General features: G+C 40.3%; 3 non-coding genes and 1 pseudogene across 4 annotated transcripts; 1 reads left to right on the top strand and 3 right to left on the bottom strand.

Moving 5' to 3' along the window:
- Positions 1-7,773: 7,773 nt before the first annotated feature.
- Positions 7,774-7,870, bottom strand: LOC143554341 (small nucleolar RNA Z221/R21b). The gene has a single exon (XR_013138996.1). It is a non-coding gene; the product is annotated as a small nucleolar RNA Z221/R21b (small nucleolar RNA).
- Positions 7,871-8,222: 352 nt separating this feature from the next.
- LOC143554340 (small nucleolar RNA Z195/SNORD33/SNORD32 family) lies at positions 8,223-8,306 on the bottom strand. Its single transcript, XR_013138995.1, has one exon. It is a non-coding gene; the product is annotated as a small nucleolar RNA Z195/SNORD33/SNORD32 family (small nucleolar RNA).
- A 46-nt stretch (positions 8,307-8,352) lies between these two features.
- LOC143554342 (small nucleolar RNA U31b) lies at positions 8,353-8,443 on the bottom strand. The gene has a single exon (XR_013138997.1). It is a non-coding gene; the product is annotated as a small nucleolar RNA U31b (small nucleolar RNA).
- Positions 8,444-9,845: 1,402 nt separating this feature from the next.
- LOC143554339 (receptor kinase-like protein Xa21 pseudogene) lies at positions 9,846-13,106 on the top strand (annotated as a pseudogene). Its single transcript, XR_013138994.1, has 2 exons — positions 9,846-12,636; positions 12,724-13,106. The product of XR_013138994.1 is annotated as a receptor kinase-like protein Xa21 pseudogene (transcript).
- The last annotated feature ends 7,779 nt before the right edge of the window (positions 13,107-20,885 follow it).

Consider the following 20,885-nt stretch of genomic DNA (forward strand, 5'->3'; position numbering starts at 1 on the left):
AGATACCGGTACCGAAACAGGTACCATCGGTACTGATTTAGTACCAACTATATGATGTTTCGGGATCAAGGCAGTGCCAGTAAAGGTGCAGTTTGGTAGCGGTATTTACTGAACTTTTTCCTATGACACCGGTGATATACCGGTACCAATACTGAACCGAGCATTTTCGGTACTAGTACTGGTACCCAGTTTTTTAGAAAATAAGGATCGGTACCGGTATGGTACCAAACTCCCATAGATAGACATTTTGTAACTGGTACCGATACCGGTACCGTACCAATCCATTCGATACGATATTCAGTACCCACTTTTCTTAAAATTTGGTATCGTTTCTTTTAGTATAGATACGGTACTGATCTCATCCCTAATTGATACATACGCATTTAGACGGAAAAAAAACCTATGAACGCTGTATATTTTAAAAAGTACATGTCCATATTTAAATTCTACATATATATAATTTAAGTAAATCTTTATAATAAGTAGTAAAAGTGTTAAAATGTTTATTATTGATTCCGAAGTAAAACTCATCTAAGTTACTTATTGGTTTTTTTAAATTGGGTTATTGATAGTCTTCATCGTAATATAGATCAAGTATATAGCTTGTAAATATATTTCTTGAGTGTAATCTATTTGTGTTAACCATTTTAGCTTCACTTCCAATCTTGAAATCGTTACCGTTTCCTCAATAATGATATCTGGAGTCTTAAGAGTTTTAACTAACACATATTTAAAACTTAGGGGCTGTTTGTTTACATCTGAATGAAACCATTCAGATGTAAACATCTGATTCATTCAGACTTTAGACTGTTTGGTTCCAAACAGAAAAACATCTGAATGGTTAAAATTAGGTCTGAATCATTCAGACTTACTGTTGTTGCTGAATGGGACAGAGGCTCATTCAGATCTGAATGAACCAAGCAGCCCCTTAGTCCTTTAAGAGCATCTTGGATGAGCATATTTGGAGGAGGATATGCTTTTTTGTTTAATAACAATGATGCTTTAAAATTATATCTTAAAAAATAAAATAAATTAGTTGGTACTTGTCTTTTGTGTTTTTTTTTAGCATTTATCATAATCCTTTCTCATTAGTATGTTCTATGTTGTTATAAAGATCCTCATTACTAAACTTGGGAGCCGTTTTGAAACATCAAACACAGTTTTGTACGGGCAACAACAATCTAGTCTATCAGTCAGAGTGCAATTAGACATCATGTGACCTGACTCCAACATCAATTATTATCCACCAGACCATTGGGTAATCAGTAATGTGAGTACTATTCAAACATCATGTGACCTGACCCTAACAAACCTAAAAAAATAAAAAAAATAAAAAAAAAAGGTCAACAATGTGTATTTTCATTTTCTCAACTTCCTCCTAGGCTCCAATCTCCATTAAGGTTACTTGACTTCCAAGTAATCAAGTCCTCACCCTGCAAAAAAATATTATAATTACCAAAAATCGCTCATAGACGCCGAGTACTCATTGTGTAATCCCTAGCAGCGTCCTCGTCGTGTAATCCCTAGTTACTCCTAATGATTGTACTCAACCAGTAATTCCCGAATACTACCCGATTAAGCCGAGTACGAGTCAAACCCCTAATTCAATATCTTCTTCATGTTATTCAATCAAAGACCAATTTGACCCCCCAAAATTCAATTCATAAACAACCCAACAACAAAAACCCAAATCAATTACAAATCCCAAAATAACAAATCAAATCTAAAATTGCAAATAAACAACCACATGAATAAAACCAAAGATTCTTGACAACCTTAAAAAGAACAAACAAACCAGATAGATATAAAGATTCCAGCGGCGGTATATGTATATTCTTGATTGATATGCATGATTGATGGATTGCAAAGGAAAAGAGACATATAACGAGTTTGTGCGTGAATCTAACGAACACATCCAACAAAGAAACAGTATTGATGAGATTAAGGATAGTTAGTTTCACGCACAAACACGGTATACGGCTCTTCCTTAGATTCTCCGTAAACAGACCGGACGATTGGATAGGTTTGGTGAGATCTCAAGGTTGTGTCGGCTGGTTGGTTTTTTTAATGCGAGCTGGACATCAAGATTTATACGCATCACTAGTGTTTATATTCGTCACAACGGTGTCGTATTGACTTTATTTCTTGCGGCTGTGAAAAGCTGGATCGGCCCGGATTTTTAGATAAATGAATATGGGCTAATATATACAACTTGGAGTCTCAAGTGACAGAGAGTATATTATTTTTTTAGCTATTTAAATCAACATTAATAATAATGAAAGTGGGAGATTAATTTAAACAAACTATTCCACGTGTGTGGTTCACATGACCGTTGAGACGGGTTAAAGGATTTAGGGTTGGAGTAGGTGAAAATAATTTTAGCCGTTGCTTTTTATAATTGAACATTCGTAACTTCAAAATTTTTTAGGTTGGTTGATGAAGGAGAAATGGTTTGAGAATTTAGGGTTTGAATTGATGTTATGATTTGAGGAATTAGGGTCTATAAGATATAAACGTAGTTATTAAATTATCCCTGATTTAACGGAAAAAAATAGACAGGATTAAAAAAAGTATTAAAAATTCAAGTTCTTTGAAACTGAGATAGCTATTTATACAAAATAAAAAATATGTACTAAAGTTGCGTAGTTGACCAAACCACGTGTACTAAAATGACACTTAACTCTTTAAAGTCAAAGATTTTGTAGTAGACTTTGAATAACTCACTTTGTCAGTCATGTTAGATGGGAATATTCACAAATGACCGGGAATTAAGAATTTGGCATGATGGGAATTTTTGGAAGTCTAGGAGACAGGGCCGGCTCTTAGGGGTGGCAGGGTGGTTGACGGCTACAGGCCCGACACCCTGCTAGACCCGATTTTTTTTATTAAATACAATATGTATATCAAATGTTTAAATTCAATTACATAACCACTAACTTGGTCTAGTGGAAAAAGATTATTACTCCCAACCAAAAGATTATGGGTTATGGTCTTTGAGACATGTTTAATCCTATTTAATACAAAAGTTTTTACACAACTCAAATTATAACCAAGTAAACCCATATAAAAATTAAATTGTTTAAACTCAACAAAATACTCATTTTACTTAAGGCCCAAAATTTCCCCCCCTTTGGCTCAGAACTTTTTTTGCTTTTTCGGAGCCGGCCAGCTAGGAGATAATAAAGTTATGTAGTACTTGTGCAAGAAAGTATTGACTTGGCCAAATTCAGAAAAAATCAAAATTGTGTGGAGTATACGTATAACTAAATTGTCAGTCTGGTGAACTGAATTGTTAGCTATAAGGCCTAAAAAGACCTGCCGTTTTGTAAATTATGTAGCATGCATATAAAAAACGGTTTCTCTAATCTTTTTAGTTATATAACAACTATGATGGTATTAAGCAAAGAGATCATTCTCAACAACCAGCAAGGGCCTTCTTGTTGTTGTAGACCGTACCTTGAAGTACTCGTGGTTGATTGTTGAAACTTTTTTTTGGGGGGTGTGTGTGGGGGGGGGGGGGGGGCGTAAACTAAAATATTACAATCATTTTCATTTGTGTTCACAATTAGTCACGGTGGGTTTAGGTTCTAAAGATTAAATAAGCTTATTCAAGATGTCTCAAACATTCTGTAAGTCAAGAAAATTAATGGATGAATAGTGCAAGCTAAGCCAAGAAACCTTGAACATTTTTGAAAGAACTAGAGTTGAGGACTTGAGGAAGTGATTGTTTTGGGCATTTCCCAACAAGCAACCTTTGGAACTTTGAGAGGATTGTTAGGGATGTTTAGTTCAAACTTGATGCATCGAGAAAACTCCGGTTGGTGAAAGATAAAAGCGGATCCAAAAACAACAATGAAGAATGCTAGTAAATTTTCGATCTCTATAATATAACCAAAAGAGAGATGACATGACATATCTTATCTTTTATTTTAAAAGTGTTTTGCTTAAAATTCTGAACTATTTAGATCAGGGGAATTATAACTATTCTTTTCAACTCACTTATGTAACACCCCGACCGAAGGCGGATTATACATCGGGGCGCCACATATTGCTTCATTACTCGCGACACTATTGGTGTCAATATTTATTAATACACATTTTATCGCGCACGCGCAGCGGGGAAAATAAAGAACATAAATCAACATAAATCGATATATTATAAAGCATAATATTCAAATAACATAAACTTGTCTTGTTACATTTTAAATCTAGGTCCAAAACAAAAGTAAACATCCTATGCGTCCTCAAGCTTCAAAGCAGCTACTGTAAACCTGAACATGTGTTAAAATAAACGTCAAACACTTGCGTGTTGGTGAGAAATCAAGTTTAATAGATAACCATAGATAATCATAGATAATAACAGCAAATCTGCGCACAACACGTGTATGTCTAGAGTTTAACAAGGGTGTAATCAGATTGTGATCAAGCCTAAGATAGTTCATAGATCATAGTTCAATCCATGCTCCCAATTGAGCATAAAAACGAGAAAACATCTGTGCAAGTGTAAACAAAGAAAACCGTAAACGATAGGTCTCCCGTGTTCAACTAATGGTACCAACGGAACTGCGGAATAGGCCGAACAAAGCGGTTAATGATACACATACAAATAAACAGCCAAGTAAACGTCCTCAACACATGGGATACTGCGCGACTAAAATTTCATAAACAGTTTAAGACTCAGTTTTGTATGAACACATGAACATCCCAAAGCATTTAAAAATAAAAAGGGATTAGATACGAGATAACTCACATGATAAACGATGCGGTGATAGATAAAGCAAGAACCAACTTTAAACAAGCACAAGTTAACCTATAAATAAGATTATTGTTTTAATGATCGGTTTTAGGTCTAGGTAATAAGTTAGCATAATTAATAAGTAAATTATTATATATAATATATTACCGGAAAAGCAGAAAGAACAAGGAGGAAGACGGAGGCAAGAGAGGAGGCGGCAGGAGGACAACGGCAGAGAGCAAGAGGGAGGAAGAGATAATAAGTGTAGTGTGTGAAGTGTTAAGAAAATAGTATTATATTTATAGGCAAACCCTAGGGGACATAAACCCTAGAAAAGATCTCCAAAAGTAAAAGAAAAGATAACAGCAAAAAGATTCCAAAAGCAAGATCTCAAAAGATAACAAAAGATATCAAAAGCAAAAAGTAAAAGATCTCAAAAGATATGGCAGCAGGAAAAGAGGAAAAGCAAAGGGGAAAGCTGTCAGGGAACAGTAAAAAGCATGGGCGGAGACAGAAAAAGGTACAGGTTAAGCATGGCAAAAGCAGATCCTCAAAAGATAATGTCAGTCACTTTATCTGTCAACCAATGGGGTTGGTGCGCATGCTGCGCCGAAAGTAACTTTTCAGACATAAAGCAGATTAGGTCAACAGCTCAAAAGATAAGACAACTCAAAAGCAACGGCTAGATTAAACAGAAGAAAACTCAAAAGGTTTAGCGCGAGGAGGCTAAGGAGCTAAGGCAAAAGTGCGCGAGCGCGAAGGCAGACAGAACCAACCTTAACGCGTCGCGGGAAGAATCACATTTCTTAGCGCGCCGCGGGAGGAACTAAAATTCCTAGCGCGCCGCGGGAAGAACTATAATTCTTCGCGCGTCGAGGGATGAACTACGATTCTTAGCGCGCTGCGAGAAGAATTACAATTCTTAGCGCGCTGCGAGAAGAGTTCGTCTCGCGAATCGCTGTACAGGTGGTCTTCACGCAGGATTCCTTGTAAGGGAGTCTGGCGCGTGGAGCTGCGCAGACAACCTTAGGCGGGAAGGAACAAAGGACAAGCAAAGAGTTAGAAGAAAAAGAGGGAATCAAGGCTTAAGGGTTAAGCAGGAGGGCGGGACGGCGACAAGACAAAGAGGCGGGACGACAAGAAAGGAAGGCGGGACGGCGGAAAGAAAGGGGAAGAGAAAGAGGCGGGAATGAACAAATAAAAATAAATATATTTAATTTACTCAGTTAAATTTACAAAGATTAATAATAAACTTTAAATCATAAAAAGAAACGGATCAGAGAAACGGGTACCTGGGTCGGGTCGGATTCGGGCAGTTGTCACAACTTAGGGGGTGTTTAGGATTGCTTATTTTCACCCAGGGGCGCAACTTCACTAGGGTATATTTCTCCCCCTGTTTTTCCGCTTAGTAGTGTATATTTTCCGATATTCGGCCAAAAATTTGTATAATCGTAGCGTAAATTTATCCGTTTTGGCCGGAAGAGAGGCGCAATATGTTATACTTTTTGGACTAAGTAAAACTCACAAAACATATCCATCTTTTCTCTTATTTTTAGCAAAATACTAACATAGTTCATTGATGACATGATAACATTAAATCAAATCGTATTAAAGTTATTTCATTTAAAGTTTATATACAAAGTAAACACTAATATATTTTTCACTAAAATATAACTATATTACATATGCAACTGTTTTGATTGTACAACCTAGATGGCAGGGGTCATCAGTGGTACGACCTCCACAAAGCGGAGTTTCTACCTACAATCAAACTAGTTCCTGCGTTCAACAGTCGCGGCAACGACACAACATTCTTATTACAACAAAATGCACGTGTGATCTACAAGATTGTGTGGTATGACTTAGTGAAGTATGACCAAAAAGACAGTTGGTCCAAAACGCTCACAAATTTATCACGGTTGGGTGTGAGAACAAGTGAGATGCGAGACAGTGGTAGTTGGAGGGAAATCAGCAAGCAAAACACAAGGTAATTAAACATGCGTGTAAAGACAGAGAACAAAGAACAACAATGTTGAGATTCTTCATCAAGGTTAGGATAACGAAAGGATGGATGCTTTTAAGATATTTGAAATTCAAGTTTTAGATATTCACTTCCTATCCATCATATTTTGTAAGTGAAGCTTCGATTTAAAGTGGCATGAGTAGAAGACGGAGAAATTATGAAAGAAAACACAATAATTTTTCTATAAATTTAAAAAGTTGAAATATAAATGGTTAAATAAAAAATATATTATTTAATTAAAAAAAGAAACATAATGCAGTGTTTTTTTAGTTTGATTTTTGATTTGAAAAGAATGAACGCCCTTAACTTTCATTTGTTAAGCTTATCTTTTATTGTTGCAACACAATTTTGTTGAAGCTATTAATAGATTTTAAGCCATTTGAAAGCACTTGTAATAAGGCACTTAGTGTCCAAACGACTTTGAAATTAGCTGCTACATGTTAGTTACAAATTTACAACTAAAACAAGCTTAATAAACCAAGATTGTAAAAGTCACTAACAGTTGTAACAAAAAGATCACAACTAAACCAAGCTTTAATGAACAGAGATCGTCAAAAGCCCCCTATGAGTTGTAAAGATTATAAATGACTTAATGTTTAGAGATGAGTTTGAAAAATACTTATTGTCCTATTGTTGTTATCAAAAAACAAAATTAGTTAAAATAACAGTTTTCCAAAAACCTTAAATCATAGATTTTCAAAATGACTTATTAGAAAAATCCAATAAGAATTTTTCAAACCTAATCCCAAATAATTATTTCATAATTTAGTGTTGGGGTATTCTAAATAAGCTTCTGTTATGATGTTAAGTAACAACCGATAAGCGTCTGGCGGTACCCTAAAAACTCTCTAATAAAGGTTGCCGGTAATAGTCTAGCTCATGTCAAAATTTTTGCTAAAATCAGAAGTTTAGAATCCCAAAAGGTGTATGGCATTTTGCCAAAAAGGGTACACGGGTGGCTAGGACTTGATTGGTTGATCAAAAAATACTGATAAAAGAAGAATGTAACAAATAAGGGCTCAGTAAATACTATGGGTATGGAGAAAGTTTGTCAATCACAAAGAATACTAATCAGAGTGGTGCATGACTTTCCTAGTTTCTCATCACCGCCCTTCAAAATTACTAAAAGATATTCGCAATAAAATTCATAATCTACTATGTAATGAAAAACAAATGTGAACAGAAATAAATAACAGTAAGATTTAGAAAACAACAGCAAATTGTGTCCCAAAACTGCCATAAAAACGAGATGCCAAGGCATCAGATACCATAGAGCATTACCAAAATTTTTAATTAAAATATATATTATGCAATCTCATTCGAAATATGGTGATAAATTTATGTTAATCACAGTAAAACATCAGGGTAAATTATTATTAATATTTACATCATAGATTGCAAAAAACAATTACACTTTTTAATAAAAAAAATCAGTAAATTATTAACAGACTGATTTGCAAAAGAGAGAGATCAGATGGTAGTGCATGTATTAAAGATCATCATCCAACGGTGCAGATATAATTGGGTAAATAAATCATCACGCCAATCTTTTGCAAATCAAAACTTATAAAAGTAAAAAAAAAAATACTAAAATGAATCAGATTATAAATATGTCTATCAGCATAGAGCAAATGTTATGTAACAAAGCTCATAAGACTGGGGCGACAATAACTCTCATCATATTCAACATTAAATTAATTTTGAAACAAAACCATAAAAACATGTTACAAAGCTTACTACGAACAACTGCTGACCACCCATTGCGTGGTTTATGAGTATGGTGAATGTGTCGGCTTTATACTCCGACTTAGGGTTTTAAAAGATATCTTAAATCTTACCTTGGGCCTTACTGGGCTAGAATTAGACATGCTCCACCCTACTGATTGAGCCCAACAAATTATGTAATTAACAATAGTAATAAGAAATAGAGGTGCACAAAATACCTGGTTTTGGATCTGACCCGGAGTATCTAACTCACGGGTAAGGGCTGGTATTGAGTTTCTCCCCTTATTTGTACCCGGAACTGGACCCGACTCGGACTCGTTGGAACTGGTTCCACATTTTCCCGGCCCAACCCTACTCGAAACCCAAAAAAAACCCGGAAAACGCGGTCAAATGCCCGACTATACCCATAACCGGTTCCTACAAAATTCTCGTTTTGTGCACCTTTAGTAGAAAATTAATAATTAATGAAAATTATTTTAGGTAGTACATGGAAGGAGGGGAAGGAAGAAAGAAAGAAGTTATTAAGCCAAGTATCAATAGGAGAGAAGTGAGAGCTGAGGTGGCATTCGCGGGAAAACTACGGCGTCCTTTTAGTTCCCGCAAGTTTGTGTGGTGAGAATGCGTTGGACGTCACGAACTATGTGCGTGTACTCATGTCAAGTAAGAGTGGAAATCAGACTAAACATATTGGTAACACAAACTCTACACCGACTTGTAATCACATCACATGTAAATTAGATAAACATGCGGTTGGTGTTGCCTTTAATTTGGGAAGTAATCACAATTACTTGGATGAATGTAAGGACACTTTCTCCAACATATACATAATTTTCTGCTCATGTTAGAATGATCCAACATTTGAATGCAATCGTCTATATTGATATGTGCATATAAACGTATCAAAGTAACAAGTTTCCAGATATATTCACCACTAAAAATACGTGTTGAATTACAAACTTACAATCCATGATCTGCTTAGTTTTTGATGATCGGCAAGTTAGAAATTATAACTAATTAAGGACAAAATGTTACTTCGAATTCAACGGACGGCCAAAATATATTAAACAATCGGAAGTTAAACAAAACTTTTTCAAACAATTACTTTGTCTAATATAGGACTAACGTTATTTAAGTAATTTTGCGAACATGTTAAAAGGATAAAATAGTTGAATGATCAGTTTTGCTTGGATTTATTGAAATCGTAAGTTAGATAACAACGACATGGAATATATTTATCCAAGATGTATACTGTAGTTCAAGTTTTCAATCTCTCATATTCATATACCACTCTATATATATATTAATATGAGAATAAACCAAAGGAGTTGTTGAAGACTTGATATGTTGAAAACGACGACATAAACATATGAATTGAAAACGACGACATAAAATTATGAGATTGAATGCCGTGAATGGCACCAACATTCAAAAATCGAGGATAAAAGGCCAACGATAATCCTTTGTGATTTCAACTTAATTGTTCTGAAAAATGAATTCAAAGCAGCAACTTTTCTTATCATCCTCCCATGCTATTCATTTCCTTTCCTGCTTTCTTGTTATATTTCTAACTTCCACCACTATCTCAACTTCCTATGACGGAGGAATGGAGACCGATCACCAGGCTTTGCTCAAGATCAAGTTGATGATCACAAAAGATCCATATGGGTCTCTAATCTCATGGAACAATTCCCTTCACTTTTGTGATTGGACTGGCGTTACATGTGGGAAACGACACAGAAGAGTGACTTACCTAGTACTAGAGTCGCAAGTCTAGAAGGCTATTTGTCTCCTAGCATAGGTAACCTCAGTTTCCTCAGTGAGCTTTCTCTTCAGAACAACAGCTTTCGTGGAGCAATCCCTAATGAACTCGGTCGTTTACCTAGGCTACGTTTTCTATATCTTGGACGTAACAAGTTCAACGGGACGATTCCAGCTAACATACCTCATTGTTCTAACCTTGAAGAGGTTCATCTTTCTCGTAATGAGCTAACCGGAAGCATACCCAAAGAGATTAGTTTCCTCTCCAAGCTTACTTTTCTTTCACTTCAATATAATAAGTTAACAGGTGGTATCCCACCTTTCGTGGGGAATATTTCATTAATGGAAATGTTCTCTGTTGAACAAAATCCTCTTGGTGGGAGCATACCAAACACCTTAGGTCATTGGAAAAACTTGAAAGAGTTTTATGGTGGTGTTTGCGGGTTATCTGGAACCATCCCTCATTCATTTTATAACCTCTCACTCCTAGCTTATGTTAGCTTGCCTGATAATCAACTGATTGGCAGTCTTCCTCTAGCCATAGGTACAATGTTCCCACATGTTGTTTTGCTTGAGTTATGGGGTAACCAGCTAACTGGACCTCTTCCATCATCCATTTCTAATTGTTCGAGATTAAGCGATCTTGAATTATCTATAAACAAGTTTAGTGGGAAGTTGATAATTGATTTTGCAAAACTAAGAGATATTAACTTTATATCCTTATATAGTAATCTCTTTGGAAGCAAAGAAGCTGATGAAATGAACTTTATTGATTCTTTGATAAACTGCACAAAACTAAAGACTTTGGATCTTTCTTATTGCAAGTTTCAAGGAATGCTTCCTATATCAATAGGTAACTTTTCCGATCAGCTTCTTCATCTCGTCTTAGATGAAAATCAATTATATGGGAATCTCCCAAGATCAATAGGCAACCTTGTTGGTTTGGAAGTGTTGTCAATAGGAGGAAACCAATTCACTGGACACATCCCCTCAACAATTGATAACCTTCATAGGCTACAAGCTATGGATTTATCTAGAAACCAACTTTCAGGGACAATTCCTAATACCATGGGCAACTTATCATTAATGATCACACTTTGGTTATTTTCAAACAAGTTGGAAGGGGAAATTCCATCAAGCCTTGGAAATTGTCATCATCTATTAGAGTTAAACCTCGATGACAACAAACTTAATGGGAAAATACCCATAGAACTTCTTCAACTTTCATCTCTATCCAAAATTTTGAATCTTTCTCATAACAATCTGTTTGGTACACTTCCAACCGAAGTTGGAGACCTCAAGATGTTGACTGCTCTAGATTTATCTAATAACAATTTATCAGGTACCATTCCTAGTAGCCTTAGTCGTTGTGCTAGCCTTTCAAGTTTGTTCCTCAAAGGAAACAAATTTCAAGGTATACTACCACCGTCATTAATTTCCTTGCAAGGATTAGTGGAACTTGATATTTCATATAATAATTTTTCTGGCCAAATTCCTCAATTCTTAGAACAATTGTCTGGGTTAAAGTATATAAACCTATCATATAATGAATTCGAAGGTGAAGTACCAATGCTAGGACTATTCACGAATGCAAGCGCTTTCTCTGTCTTAGGGAATGGTAGGCTTTGTGGTGGCATTGACGAACTTGGATTACCCAAATGCAAGAAGACAAAGAAACATACAAAAAAGCTTCCTTTCTTTGTGATTGGCATTTTAATTGCATCCACACTTTTGACCCTCATGTGTTTAGTATATGCTTATTGTAAGAAGAAAAGCAAGAACCAATTGTCTCAATCATCAATGAGCAAACATTTCTTAAGAGTTTCATACAATCAACTTATTAAGGCTACAAATGGCTTCTCTGAAGCCAGTTTGATTGGAACCGGTGGGTTTAGTTATGTTTATAAAGGAATCATTGATGAAGACAGTGACAAATTTGTTGCAATTAAAGTTCTAAATCTTCAAAACCGTGGAGCTCAAAGAAGCTTTCTTAGGGAGTGTGAAGCATGGCGAAACATTCGACATCGAAATTTATTAAAGATAATAACTTCATGTTCAAGTGTTGACTATCAAGGGAATGATTTTAAAGCTTTGGTGTACGAGTTTATGCCTAATAGGAGTTTACGTGATTGGTTGCATTCAAGTACAAGTACATCAAGATTGAACCTTCTTCAAATGGTAAATATTCTTATTGATGTAGCATCTGCCCTTGATTATCTTCATAATCATTGCATACCACCAATTGTTCATGGTGACTTGAAGCCTAGCAACATTCTACTTGATGATGATATGGTGGCGCATGTTGGAGACTTCGGCTTAGCTCGGTTTCTTGGAACAACTTCATATCAAAACAGCTCAACTAGTATTAGAGGAACAATTGGTTATGCTGCTCCAGGTAATACATTTTCGTATTCACGTAAATTGTTATTATTTGGTTATTGTATTACTTTTGTTTGACGTTATTGCTAATCAATGGATACAGAGTATGGTCTCGGGAATGAGATGACGAGTAGTGGAGATGTTTACAGTTTTGGAATACTAGTACTAGAGATGATGACCGGGAAAATGCCGACTAACAACATATTTAGTGAAGACCTTAGCCTCCATAAATTTGCTTCTATGGCTTTGCCAGACCATGTAACTGATGTCGTTGATATTAGCATTCTAAATCTTTATCTAGATGATGAAACTTATATGCAAAATAAGAAAGCAAATGCAACGAAAATAGAGGAATGTGTGGCTTCATTGGTCAAGATTGGTGTATCATGCACTATGGATTCTCCGTCACAACGAATGGAAATGGAAAAGGTTGTTGAAGAGGTAGGTCCCAGCAGAGACCAGTTGTTCCTTCAAGACTCACCTTGAATAGGGACGTCTGCGCAAAGGCCTTCTGCTCCCGCAGGACCCACCATGCTCATAGAATCTTACGCGCAGTACGCAAGCTGTACACGCATGGAAAGCCTCCCAATGGTGAAGTACCCCGCCTGTTCCCGCAGTTGCGGATACAAGCCATCAGGGAAGGCTACCCGCAGACAGCAGGGCTACACGCACAAGGCAATAGCTACTTCAGTAGTCACATGAAGGAATGAGCAAGGCGGGAACAATCCCGCCAAAATGAGCCAGTCCGTATGATTCTGAAAGATCTTTTGTACTATACCTACCAAGGTATGGATATGACAGACGATCTGACCAGAACAACCCATGAGCCAATCACAGGGTGACAGCTCACCGACAACAGTACGAGGAGGAGCACCCTCTAGTACTGTTTGTCACTATTAGCCGCTGCCTACTCACCAACTCTTACTGACGGGCGTACGTAGCCTACAGTTGGTAGAATAGTGTTACTGTTGGCCGTAACCTATTCACCAACCAGCATGGCCTGCGTATAATCCACAGTAGGTGGGACGTGCATAATCTACAGTTGGTGGAATAGTGCAGCCGACTTTGTTACTGTTGGTCGTAACTTATCCACCAACCAGTATGGCCTGTGCATAATCCACTGTTGGTAGAACAGGAATACTATTCAGCCGGCTGTACCTGCTTGGAAACCTACCTTCGGCTATAAATACTCCAACATCTTGGAATGGTAAGATCATCTGCTATCCAGTTATCTAGCAATCTCCTAATATACACTTATATTCAGAGCAATCTAGTCTGATTCTCACGCCGGAGGGTGGTCACAAGGAGGAACCCCCCCTTCTCAGTGACGAGCTTACGGTGTTTGTTTTGCAGGTCTCCTGAAGAACAGCCTTCTCAGCTAGACCTCATCCGTGGGAAACATTACTTAAACCCCAGATTATCTATAATCTGTCCAGGGTTCACTTAGTGTTTCTTCATTGGCGCCATCCGTGCATAAAAGCTAGAACTATTTTAGTTTTTTCACAATTTCTGAAGAAATGGTTAACGTTACTCCGGTCCAAAGGCCAGTAACCGACCAAGAAACCCCGGTAACAACCCCAGCAACTGGAGGGAATACCGGCGGTTATACAATCCTTACGAACACTACCCCGACTACCAAAGCCGGGGCAAGTGCAGTAAATATTCCACTGGGGTTCACCGACACCCAGTTGGAAAAACGAACAAGGGCCCCTCGCCAAACACTAGATCAAGTGAAGGCGTGGGCCGAAGCATGGCAAAGAGAATTCCAAGCCGAATTGGATGAACGCTTGCGTTCAGCTCAACAGGCTGACGAGTTCGGCAGTACTCGCCAACACCTCAATATGAGCAGTGACGGTGAGTACTCAGATGAGTTGGAGTCCGATACCGACGCAAACCCTCGCCATAAGGCGAAAGGGAAGCGTAAGGAAACGGACGTCCAACCAAAAAGGAATTTTGGGGAAGCTTTTAAACCAATCACGGAGAGAAACCCGCGTGACTTCTCCAAAACCTTTAGACCAACTGCTACAAATGCAGGAAAGTCAAAATTCGCAAGGGACATTGCGGAAGCAATCGCCCCGAGAAGTGCCAAACAGATGTCCAACATTGGCACTTACGATGGTCTATCCGACCCAGACGACCATTTGAACAGGTTCATTGCGGGGGCTACCGTCAGCAACTGGACGGAACCCACGTGGTGCTACATGTTCCAGATGACTCTGGTCGGAGCGGCCAGGGCATGGTTCGATCGTTTACCGATCCACCACATATATGACTGGGCGGACTTTCAGAACAAGTTCAGCCAGCACTTCAGCCAACAGAGGAAGTACACTGAAGAGCAGTGGACGATCCTCAACTGCGTGAGAGAGGAGGATGAATCTTTACTAGACTTCATCACTCGCTTCAACTCCAAAAAGCTAAGTCTCGGCAACATAAGTGAGGATCTGGTTCGCGCCGCCTTCATCCAAGGCGCCGAATACCCAGAACTTATCCGCACATTGACGGGTAAGGATGGCATGCCATCAACTTGGGATGCCATCATGACGGCGGCAAAGCGCTTTGCCGAGACGGAAAAGCAACTGGGAAGGGATCTTCCCCAGAGTACACACCTCTACACGTAGAGGACAAGGGAGAACGTTAGGACCGCCCGGTAGAACAAAAAGAGGAGGCTAGGTATTTGGCAGTCAAGGGTAAACTTTGACACCTCATCCAGCTCTCGCCCTCTTGTTGGCGGAAGAGACAACACACACCCTTCAAACCGAAAACACCGGTGGACGCCACTCACGAAGAGCGTCACGGAGATATTTGCCACGGAAAAATTGCCATGGCCAAAAGCCCCATTGATCCGGCAGAAACCTAATGCGGATCAAAGCAAGTCCTGTGATTTCCACGGGACAAAGGGTCATGGTACTGAAGAGTGCACATCCTTGAAAGACATTGTTGAAGCATTTGTCAAGGATGGACGACTTGCACATCTCGTGGCATCAATCAGGAAGGGAGGAAGGAATGACAACCGGTACAGAGGTAACGGACGAAAGCCCGTCGACATCAGCATCAACATGGTTCATGGCAAGGTCGGAGGAAGAAAAAGACGAATGACAGAACCATGCGCGTGGAAGGAAGCTGAGGTGCGCTTCCCGCGAGTGCCAGGAGGCCCCAGCAAAGAAGGCCCCATCGTCATCAAAAGCCAGCTGGGGCATTACATCACTTCCCGCACTCTTGTTGACAACGGCGCTTCGTCAACAGTGATGTACAGGCAGTTCTTTGACAAGCTGGATGATGAAGACAAAGAACGCCTGGAAACGGTCTACGCTTCAATGGAAGGGTTTGACGGCAGTACAGAAACCCCCCTGGGTATCCTATCTTTCCCCGTCACTCTTACAGATGGAAAACACTCCCGCACAGAGGATGTGGACTTTGTCGTGATGAGGAAGCCACATCACACGTACGACATCCTCTTCGGGAGAGACGGGATGGCAAGGTTCAACGCCGTGGTATCTTCAGTCCACGGCATGATGGGATGGCCAACAGCTGAGGGTGTGGCGATGATCACTGGCATTCCCCAGGTATGCATCGCATCTGTCTCATCTAAACCCAAACCAAAGATGGCTAAACCAACCATCACCGAACCGGAAAAATGGGCCTTCAATGGCAAATACCCCGACCAGGCCGTTACCATTGGACCAATAATCGTTGATCCCACCCGCACCCTACTCAAACGCTTACTGCAGAAAAACGCTGACATCTTTGCGTGGGCACCAGCTGACATGACTGGTGTACCCCGAAGTAAGGCGGAGCATAAGCTCAAGTGCGATCCGGCTGTCACGCCAGTCGTACAAAAGCGCAGAGTAATGGGGCCTGAACAAACTAACGCGTGTAGAACCCAAGTCAATGAACTCCTTGACGCAGGCATCATACGCGTTAGTAGATATCAAACATGGGTTGCAAATCCCGTAATGGTACCGAAGAATGACAAACAATGGCGCATGTGCATAGATTTCAAAGATTTGAACAAAGCATGCCCCAAAGATTGTTATCCGTTACCAGAAATTGATCTTAAGGTGGATTCGTTGGCACCATTTCGCCTTAAATGCTTCCTGGATGCGTATAAGGGGTACCATCAAATCCACATGGCCGTAGATGACCAGGACAAAACCGCATTTCGGACGCCCGATGGTACATTTTGTTATAAAATGATGCCATTCGGACTTAAGAATGCAGGGTCCACGTACCAACGACTGATGGACAAAGAGTTTCATGCCCAAATCGGGAGAAACTTGGAAGTCTATATGGATGATTTGGTCATCAAAAGCCCCGAGCCAGAAGCGATGTTGAAAGACATTGAAGAAACTTTCAACACGCTTAGAAAGATAAACATGAAGCTCAACCCGAGCAAATGTTCATTTGGGATGGAAGAAGGGAAGTTCTTGGGAGTCATTGTTACTAAAGATGGCTTCAGAGCGAACCCTGAAAAGATCGAAGCCATTGTTAAAATGGAATCACCTACCACCATCAAACAGGCTCAGACACTGAATGGACGACTAGTCGCACTTAATCGCTTTTTGGCAAACCATGCGGATAGGTCGTTTCCTTTCGTGTCAACATTGAGAAACTGCTTAAAGAAAACGCACTTCCGCTGGACACCAGAAGCGGAAGCAGCTTTTCAGGAGATTCGGTCACGCTTGATCGAACTCCCAACACTTACAGCACCACAAGCGGGAGAGGAGTTAATCCTATACCTTTCCGCAACAGATAGAGCAACCGGGGCAGTCCTGCTAACAGAACGAAAAGGCATCCAGATGCCAATCTATTATGTTAGCCGTGTACTAACAGACGTAGAAACCCGGTACTCTACCCTCGAAAAATTGGTCTTAGCACTTATACACGCTTCACGCAGGTTAAGACGATATTTCCAGGGCCACCCAATCACCATTCTCACCAACTTTAAACTCTCAAACGTTCTAGGCAAACCCGAATTATCGGGACGTCTAGCCAAATGGGCAATTGAATTGGGAGAATATGCAATTAAGTACAAGCCAAGACCAGCCATAAAAGGCCAGGTCCTGGCCGATTTTATTGCAGAAGTCCCCGCTTCGCGGGAGAAAGAGTGCCAGGAGGAGGCTCAACCCTCCCCAGCACAGGACATCAATGATGTCTGGCGACTCTACACTGATGGAGCAGCCAATAACGAGGGTTCAGGCGCAGGGTTAAAATTAACCAACCCAGCAGGCCAAGAATATACTTACGCTATTCGGTTGGATTTTCCAAGTACGAATAACGAAGCCGAATATGAAGCATTCTTGGCCGGTTTGAGAATTGCGCGTAAAATGGGAGTGAAAAACTTGGAAGCCCACGTGGATTCCATGCTGGTGGCCAACCAAATAAATGGGACGTACACGGCTGTGAACGACACAATGGCCCTGTACCTCGCCCAGGCAAAAACCCTTATGCGTGATTTTAGTGATTGTAAAGTCATACACGTCAAGCGCAGCGAAAACAAATCTGCGGATGCGTTAAGCAAGCTTGCGTCACTAGCCTTCACCCACTTGGGAAAGGACATCCGCATTGAACTCCTCGAAGCACCATCAGTCCCGCACAAGGAAATTTGTGTCATCCAAACCGGTACAGAAACGTGGATGACACCAATAATAAATTACCTTGCAGCAGGAACACTACCAGAGTCAAAAACACAGGCAAGAAAACTACGCTGTAAAGCACTGAATTATCAGCTCGTCAACGACATCCTTTACAGACGTAACTTTCTTGGCCCACTCTTGAGATGCGTGGACAACCAAGATGCCGACTACCTCCTAAGGGAAGTACACGAAGGCATCTGTGGAGTACACGCAGGTCCTCGCGCTGTTGTAGCCAAGCTAAACAACGCGGGATACTTTTGGCCGGGGATGCATACGGATGCACTGGCATACATCAGAAAATGCAAGTCTTGCCAACTTTACGCACCCAACATGCACCGCCCGAAGAATGAACTGGTTCCAGTCACTTCTTCATGGCCATTTCAGAAGTGGGCCATCGATGTGACAGGCCCATTTCCTACAGCAGCAGGAAATGTTCAGTTCCTAGTGGTAGCCATCGACTACTTCACCAAGTGGATAGAAGCAAAACCTTTAGCCCAAACAACCGCGAAGCATATCAAAAAATTTATTTGGGAATTTATTATTTGTCGTTTTGGACTTCCACAGAATTTGGTGAGCGATAACGGCACCAACTTTGCTGACAAGAAGCTACAACAGTGGCTAAAAGAACTTCAAATTACCCACACCTTTACCTCAGTGGCACACCCGCAAGGTAATGGTGAGGTGGAAAGAGCAAACAAGAGCATCGTAGATGGCATAAAGAAAAGACTCTTAAAACACAGATCCGGCTGGGTGGACGAGCTTCCGCACGTCCTTTGGGCAAACAGAACGCTGAAGAAGGCCAGTACGGGAGAAACCCCGTTCAGCCTCACTTATGGCACTGAAGCCATGGTCCCGGTCAAAATTGGTCTACCCTCGCCAAGGGTCTTGATTCAGCCAGAAGACAATGATGCGGAAAGACGGTTGGATCTTATGCTAACCGAGGAACGCAGAGACTTAGCCGCAGTGCGTGAAGAGAACTACAAACGACAAATGCAAAAGTACTACAACACGCGGGTAAAACTCTGCAACTTCAAAATAGGAGACTACATACTGCGTAACAACGAGGCTTCAAACCAAGAGCGCCCGGGAAAGCTGGCCCCGGTTTGGGAAGGGCCATACATTATCAAAGAAGTCCTGGGAAAGGGCGCATACCGGCTCGAAAGGCTCGATGGCACTCCCATCCCAAGAACATGGAATGGAGCTCAATTACGCAAATGTTATATGTAGATCAATTCCAAAACTTGTAAAGGCCTAGAGCCACTTCTAATGGAAATGATTCTCCTTTCATAATGTGTTTGCCTTTATCCTTATGAACTTCCCACTGGTGCCGGTATTTACCGCATAAACGGGGAGAAGTAAGTCGTTACGTGTGGAAGGCGGCAAAACCCGCATAAACACAACGTTAAAAATAAGGGAAACCTACACGCAGGTATGATGTAAGTAAAGTTTAGCCATCCTTGTAAGTGCAAGTGACGGTCTTACCCGCACAATCACAAACAAGGAAGCAAAACTTCAACCTATCATCTACCACGTTCAAAGGTTATCCTAAAAAAAAAAAAAAAAAAAGATAAGGAAAACCTACACGCAGGTCAGATAAGGGTAAAGTTTTGCCATCCTACTAAGTGCAAGTGACGGTACTACCCGCACAATCACGGAAGAGGAAGCAAAACTTCACACCTATTATCAACCACGTTCAAAGGTTAACTTATCCTCAAAAGATGAGGAAAACCTACACGCAGGTCAGATGAAGGTTAAAGTTTAACCATCGTACTAAGTGCAAGTGACGGTTCTACCCGCATAATCACGAAAGGGGAAGCAAAACTTTAACCCATTATCAACCACGTTCAACAGGTTAACTTATTCTAAACACTTGGAAAATTGCTAATTTAAACTAAGTATGCAAGTCATAAGTTTATAAAGCAAGGAACCCAAAGAAAGAAATAACAATCTTATACGCAAAAAGATTTATGTTTCACAAATAAATTATTACAAGAATGGCCGGGTAACTACCCGCCTACGAAAAGAAAAATAAATACATCCGTACAAGACTATCCTAGCAATGGGAAGGGATCTTCGGGATCAAGCTTCAGGGCCGCTTCCACTTGGACCCGCTCCATCAGAGGAACGGGGCGGTTCAAGGAAAGCTTTAAGGATAGCTAACCCATCATCAGCAGCAGCTACTTGGTTCACCTTTTCCACCACCGGATGCGGGAAGGCGGCGTATTGATTTACTGCTTGGTCATATATGGCTTCGGTATCTACGTTGTACAATGGGAAGTTGGATGGCGGGACGCCTTTCTCAACAAACCCTAGACCAAGCAGGAAACCGACCCGTTCCCCATCCTCGTGAGAAGCGTTGAGGGCCGCGCTCATTGCATCATCGTAAGATGTCTCTGAGAAGACCCGATGCACAACCTACATAAGAAAATATACAAGTGTCAACACCCTAATTACAAAGATAAGCGTGAAGACATGAAGATAGACTTACCTGAGACAACGCTTCTCGAAGAAGCCATTCCTTGGCAACCAGAGCTTCTTTAAGGGCGGCTTGAGCTTGGGTGCAGGCGCGTTCGGCTTCGCTTTTGTTAAGTTTGGCAAGTAGCACTTCCTTTGCGGCAGCCTCTTCGACGCC

Source organism: Bidens hawaiensis, unplaced genomic scaffold, assembly GCF_021521415.1.
Source record: "Bidens hawaiensis isolate Kalapana, Puna unplaced genomic scaffold, B.hawaiensis_p1.1 tig00017589_1, whole genome shotgun sequence".
NCBI classification, from domain to species: domain Eukaryota; kingdom Viridiplantae; phylum Streptophyta; class Magnoliopsida; order Asterales; family Asteraceae; genus Bidens; species Bidens hawaiensis.